The sequence below is a fragment of the Urocampus carinirostris genome, chromosome 7 (genome assembly GCF_059441175.1).
Source record: "Urocampus carinirostris isolate Australia breed hairy pipefish chromosome 7, RoL_Ucar_1.0, whole genome shotgun sequence".
In the NCBI taxonomy this organism is placed as follows: Eukaryota; Metazoa; Chordata; class Actinopteri; order Syngnathiformes; family Syngnathidae; genus Urocampus; species Urocampus carinirostris.
The window spans coordinates 44261175-44267602 of record NC_142355.1 but is presented as its reverse complement, the minus strand read 5'-3'; the positions used below and the strand labels follow the sequence as shown (position 1 = coordinate 44267602).

Below are 6428 nucleotides of genomic sequence, written 5' to 3'. Positions count from 1 at the left end.
GTCCATATACAAAGTGTCACTCTGGTCTAAATTCAATCATTTATTTTATCAGTTGTCAACACAACCACATCAAGGCCTAAGATGAATGTGCCCTCTGTCACAATGCGCTGTGTGAGACTGGCATGATAAAGGAGGAAGGAATCCAATGTGGGAATCAAATGAATGAACGCAAAAGATAAATGACCCCCAAATTGTGTTTAGCTTCCCATCTGCTGCCTTGCACTTAAGAATTTACTTGATATTTTACTCAATCAAAATATGCATGATTTTAGTATGATAAATCACCATTAGATGGCAGGAGTGGCTTTGATCAGATGTTTGTCCACAGATCAAGGAGCCTCCCCTTCCTCCTGTTTTCCTCTATCCACTGATTGAGAGTCGGTGGGCGGTTCCCCAATGACCAAAATCGTGTGATCATGTCACCTGAAACATTGGGCGGTAAAGACTTATTGCAAAGCTAATGCGTCGTTCATGCATAAGTTCAGTGTACTTGCCATAAAATGTTATTTTGCAAACAAAGTGCCCTTTTGTTTATGGAAAACAATGTTTTGTATATTGGAGGTATCATAAATGCAGGAAAAGCACCCTGATGAAAGTTCTGCTTGAAATACATCCTTTCACCAAACTCAGACATTTTCTTGGGAAACTTAGCAATGTAATTTCTGGATTTTTTTTCCCTCTCTCACAGTGAACCTGAACCTAGGATGATCATTTCAAACCCCTACACGATTTATAAGTGACTGGCGGCAGTTTTTTGTTGCTCACGTCCTTGCGACTACGAGATTAATTCAGATTCCTGGTTTATCAGAATTCTGGACTGAGATTTTTCATCTTGAACAGCTGAAAAGTTTCAGGTAAGTATCTTGGACAATTGGCATAAGGTTAAGTGCTGCGCGCAATTGTTTATGATCGTGCTGCTGCCGAACGGTGGTGAAGGAGCAACCCTTCCTGGCTGCTAAGACGCTAAGACGTGGCTCGGCTTCTGACTGCTCACAAATAAGTATGGGGTGTTGTAAAGGTTGTTTCCGCTACCGTAGGCATGTAACCTTTCCAGAGGGATGTGTCTGTGAGCTAGAGCAGTTTAAAAAGAAAATGTTAGGTTCCGCGGACACTCCTGCTAGCATGGGTTGTAGGGAACTTGCTAGTCCAGTTAGTATAAGCCCTAAACTGTTTGCTATCCGTGGTAAGCCAATCGAGACACATAACAAGTTCCTTAGCTTTTCCCACTTTAGCCCAGTCTGCTGGCTCCCACACTTAGTTATAGGTGACTCGATCACCCATAACATAAAGCTTAGCACCCCAGCAACAGTTATGTGTATTTCTGGGGCCAGAGCACCCGACATTGAGGCTAACTTGAGGGAACTGACATGCAAATCTAGACACCAGGACAGGGCTAGCTACACCAATATGGTCATTCACGTCGGCTCTAATGATACTAGGATGAGGTAATCTGACATTACAAAGAAAAATATTTCTAAAACCTGCAATCTCGCCCGCAAGATGAGTCGGCATTAAGTAATTGTCTCCCTAGCCCCTTGCCTGCGAGAAGCAATGATGACAGATTTAGCTGACTCGTCTCACTCAACGGGTGGCTGGCGGGTTTCTGTTGTCAGCAGGGATTTGGGTTTGTGGATAACTGGCCCTCTTTTTGGGGCCGACCTGAACTGCTGAGGAGGGACAGCCTTTACCCTAACTAGGAAGGTGCTTTCACTCTTTCTAGAAATATAGATTACTGTTTAAGCCTTCCATGGCACGGTACTGTAGTGCAAGCCAGGTCACAGTGGATTAGTGAGCCTGTAACTACGGGTGTGGAGTCTGTAATGCTAGAGCTAACTAGCGCTGAGCTCGATTCATGCAATTCACGAAAAGCCTCTTTGTCGACTGTACAGAAAAAGCAACTGCAGAGAAGCCTTGTGATGTGTTCTGCTGGGCAAGAGGTGGTGTGAGTAAGCCAATTCAAGTTTTTATAGTTTAGACTCTAAACTTTAGAGCATTCCATTGCCTGCAACACACACCCTGATCTGTTCTCTTCTGTAGCATTTTCTGTGCTCCTAACCTCTGATAATATCTTGTTAGGTCTGGAGGAAGAATGAATAACATTATTTTTGACTGTTATTCATCCTGTTACTTCACCTGTCAACAATATTCCTGTGGTATGGAATCCGGGCCGCACCTGTCGTCATTTGAGGCACAAGATCCGTGACTGGCAGCAAAATCTTGTGGAAGTGACCACGAAGGTTACCACTAAGGTTCTAAATTCGGTAAAGGGCTCTGCTTGGAGGGCAGCAAGGCAGAACAGTGGTTAGCGCGTGTGCGGCACAGTTCTGAGGTCATGAAATCGAACCTCTAGTGTGAAACATGCTTGTTAGGTTAATTGGCCGGTCCAAATTGTCCCCAGGTGTGAATGAGCGAGCAAATTGTCTGTCCTTGTGTGTTCTGCGACTGGCTGGTAACCAGTTCAGGGTGTTCCCTACCCACTGCCCGAAGATAGCTGGGATGGGTTCCAGCACCCCCGCGACCCTACTGAGGATAAGCGGTGCAGATAATTGATGGATTGATGGATTCTGCTTTGTACACAGTGCTGAAGCTTTACTTGTCAATTGGTGATCAAAATCTTAACATAATTGGCCTTTGTGAGCCCTGGTTTAAACCGAATGAGTTTGTATCACTAAATGAGGCTTCTCCCTCTAACTTTGTGTGTTCGCATTTGGCACGACCGTGTAAGAAAGGTGGCGGTGTTGCTCTCATAAATAAAATGATCCTGAAAATTACTCCCGGTACTTCAACTGTTTTTAAAACGTTTGAAGAAGTTTTTAAGAGGTCTTTAATGTCACCACCAATTTATGTAGTTGTTGGGTATCGCCCACATGGAGCAAATTAGAACTTTTCGGATGAATTTTCAGAACTGTTAACTGACTTAGTAACTTATGCGGACAAGTTTATAATCATTGGTGATTTTAATTTTTACATAAACTCCCCCATCTCATTCACTTACAATTGCTTTTAAGTCACTGATTGATACATTTGGTTTTAATCAAATAGTTAATTTGCTCACCCATAAAGATGGGAATAGTCTAGACCTTATTCTGACACGGGTGTGGTAGCCTCTAATGTTTCAGTGTTACCGTATCCCAATTTAATCTCCAATTAGTATCTTGTTAAGTGTGAGGTGCTGTTTAATGTTTACTCTGATAAGGAAAATTTTGGTTTTAGTAGCCGCAAAATCGCCCTGCTTAAGCTTTAAAAGAACATCTTACCCACGGCAAGCGCGGCCTTCCTTTTGTATCTTGGGCCTTTACTCACTTACAAACTACTTTAATACTTCTTTGGTTAATGTTCTTGACTCTGTGGCGCCCCTACGGCATACATTTTGACCAAAGAAGCATGCACCTTGGTTTACTGAAGAAACAAGGTCACTCAAACAAGGTTGCTGGAAACCCAAACAAAAATGGCGCACTACTAAGCTTGAGGTTTTCTGACTGGCATGGTGCGACAGCTTGCGGAAATATAAAGTAGCTCTTGCCTCAGCTAAAGCATCGTCTTTCTCTAAGGGCCCGGTCACACAGCTGTTTGCGTCTGTATCGAGGCTGAATCACGGCCAGAAATTTCTGCCTGTGAAGCAGACGCTGTTGGACGCCTTGAGATCGCCATACAGACGAGATACAGCAGTGCTTTACACGCGGTCGGAAATTCACACGCGGTTGGCTGCTCAAAACTTTAGACCACGTGTTAACCACGGGCGGCACACGTGGTACACACGCGGTAATGACGCGGAAATGACGCGGAACAACGTGCTATGGCCGCGGCCAGGGCGTGGTTAGACACGGGTAGGACGCAAAATTTCAGTGGGTAATCGTGGGTGGAGCACGGTCATAGCATGTTCTGCGCCTGTATCGCGGTGTTATTACGTGAAATTAGTGTGTGACGGTCAAACACCTTTCTCCGCGTATATACAGCGCGATTTGCCGAGCACACGTCAGTTGTGCTCGAGAGGTCAAGGAATGAACATGGATCCCCGTCACCGTAATAACCTAGTCTAAATCCATTTTTATTTCTTGACATTTCTTTTCATTTTATAACAAGATAATAAAATAAAAATGAAAAACTATTACAATAATAACATATTGGCTTCTTCGGTGCCATAGCTTGAAATCTTGATCTTCACGGGACTGTGTCTTGAGCGGTTATGATTTCTACAGCCCGGTGTTATGCCGAGAAATGCATCCCTGCCGAGATTTGCATCCCCTCGCTTCTACAACCACTTTTACCTCGTTTTATCTCACTTTTAGGGAATGTAATGGCGAACATATAACCAAATCCACTTCATCTTGCATTTGTTGGGAATGTAATACAACTTAAATCACTTTTGAGAACTATTATGCACTCTACCGTAAAGCTTATTATGCAGAAATAAGCTTTATGGTAGAGTGCATAACAGTTTCAATACGAGCGATTTGAATAGAAAAAGGCAAAATAAACATGTTACCTGCTCAAAAGTGATTAGTATACGGCGTGCATTACCGTTCGATTACATTCACAACAAATACAAAGACGGAATGGTTTAAGTTGTATTACATTCCCAACAAATGCAAGACAATGTGGTTTTGGTTATATGTTCGCCATTAAATTCCCTAAAAGTGATATAAAGTGAGATAAAACGAGGTAAAAGTGGTGGTTGTAGTAGCGAGGGGATGCAAATCTCGGCATAACACCGGCTCGGCAGCTTTTATACCCGTGGTCCACACGAGAAAATGACGCGGAAATGACGCGATGAGAAAGCGGAACAGTCGCCGGCGTCTGTTTTGCGGGCATACCACCGATGAACAGTGGGTTGGCCAATTTTGCGCATTTTCCATCGCGGGCAACCACGGGCAAAAAAACAAAACGCAAAATTTTACCCGCGATACAGACGCAAACGGCTGTGTGACCGGGCCCTAAGATTATTGCTATACATAAATATAATCCGAAATTTTTGTTCGACACAATGGCGAAACTTACTAGACAGCGACTTAACCTGAATAGAGACTTTATGATATTTTTTAATATAAAGATTTTTCTCATTCTGAATGACATTTTAGATTCTTCTGAAACAAACGTCCTACCTTAAAGATGCAAAGGTTTTGGTTCAGGACCATGTTGGCGGTTGTTCAGAAATGTTTTCCAGTTTTAGTGATTTGCCCCTTGATAGTCTTACACAGATGGTCAGTAGGGCCAAACGAACTACTTGCCTGCTTGACCCGTTTCTGGCTTTACTGGTGAAATATCTGTTTGCGATCTTTGGACCTTCAGTTTTAAATATTATTAATATATCGCTATCCTCGGGTATTGCTCCGGTAGCCTTAAAGTCTGTTGTCATTTAATCCATACTTAAGCAAACTAACCTTGACCTGGAAAGCCTATGTAATTAAAGGCCAGTGTCAAATCTACCATTTTTTGCAAAATTACTTCAAAAGGTCGTTGCACAGCAGCTGAACCACTTTATGTTAGAAAATAATCTGTTTGTCCAATCAGCATTCAGAGCAAATCACTCTACTGAGACAGCCCTGGCGAAAGAAACCAATGTTCTCCTCTTATATATTCTCAATATATACAATTTTCACGAGTGCTGCTTTTGATACTGTGGACCACAACATATTACCTGTTTGTCTGGCAAAATGCATCAGTATTTTAACAACATAACTCTCCACATTGCTCTATACTTGGCCTTTCTTTTCAGTATTTACATCCGTCAGCTTGGTGATATTATCCACAAGTATAAGTTTCCATTGATATGCAGATGACACTCAACTGTATCTGCCATTGGAGACAACTGGTCAGTTAAGTTGTAGAAATCTGGAAGCCTGCCTTACTGAGATGCAAAGATGAATGTCACTTAATTTGTTGTGCCTTAACCCCAGAAAAAACTGAAATGATGATTGTTGGTCCAGCTCATTGTCGTTATTTTTTCTCAAACACCGCCCAGAACCTCGACAAATGTAATATCAAGCATAGTGACTCGGTCAAAAGGTGTTAGATTGGCTCCTAATCTTTTATTTCAGTTACATGTGAGAAATATTACTGAAGTAGCTATCTTCCACCTCCATAATATTGTGAAGATTCGCTCGATGCTGTCCTAATCAGATGCAGAGGTTCTAATTCATGCGTTTATTACTTTTAGGCTTGGTTACTGTAATGCGGGATGCAGCGAGAAAAAAGGTCCCTAGCCGGGACGGGGGAGCAAGGGCGGTAACGAGTCCAGAAAAGAGGTCGGCAACAGGTATCAGGCAGGAAAAAGGGCAGAACAGGCCGATCCCCGGGACGGAAGAGCAGGGCAGAAACAGTCCAGAAACAGGTCTGCAACAGGTATCAGGCAGGAGAAAACACAGCAGGAGAATGTCGGAAGGTACAGAGCTTGCCTAGCTGAAAGCATAGGTTCGCAGGCGGTCTGA

At 43.0% G+C, this 6428-nt stretch overlaps 1 pseudogene; it reads left to right on the top strand.

The window, feature by feature from the left end:
- The first annotated feature begins 1092 nt into the window (after positions 1–1092).
- Positions 1093–1946, top strand: LOC148363411 (uncharacterized; annotated as a pseudogene).
- The last annotated feature ends 4482 nt before the right edge of the window (positions 1947–6428 follow it).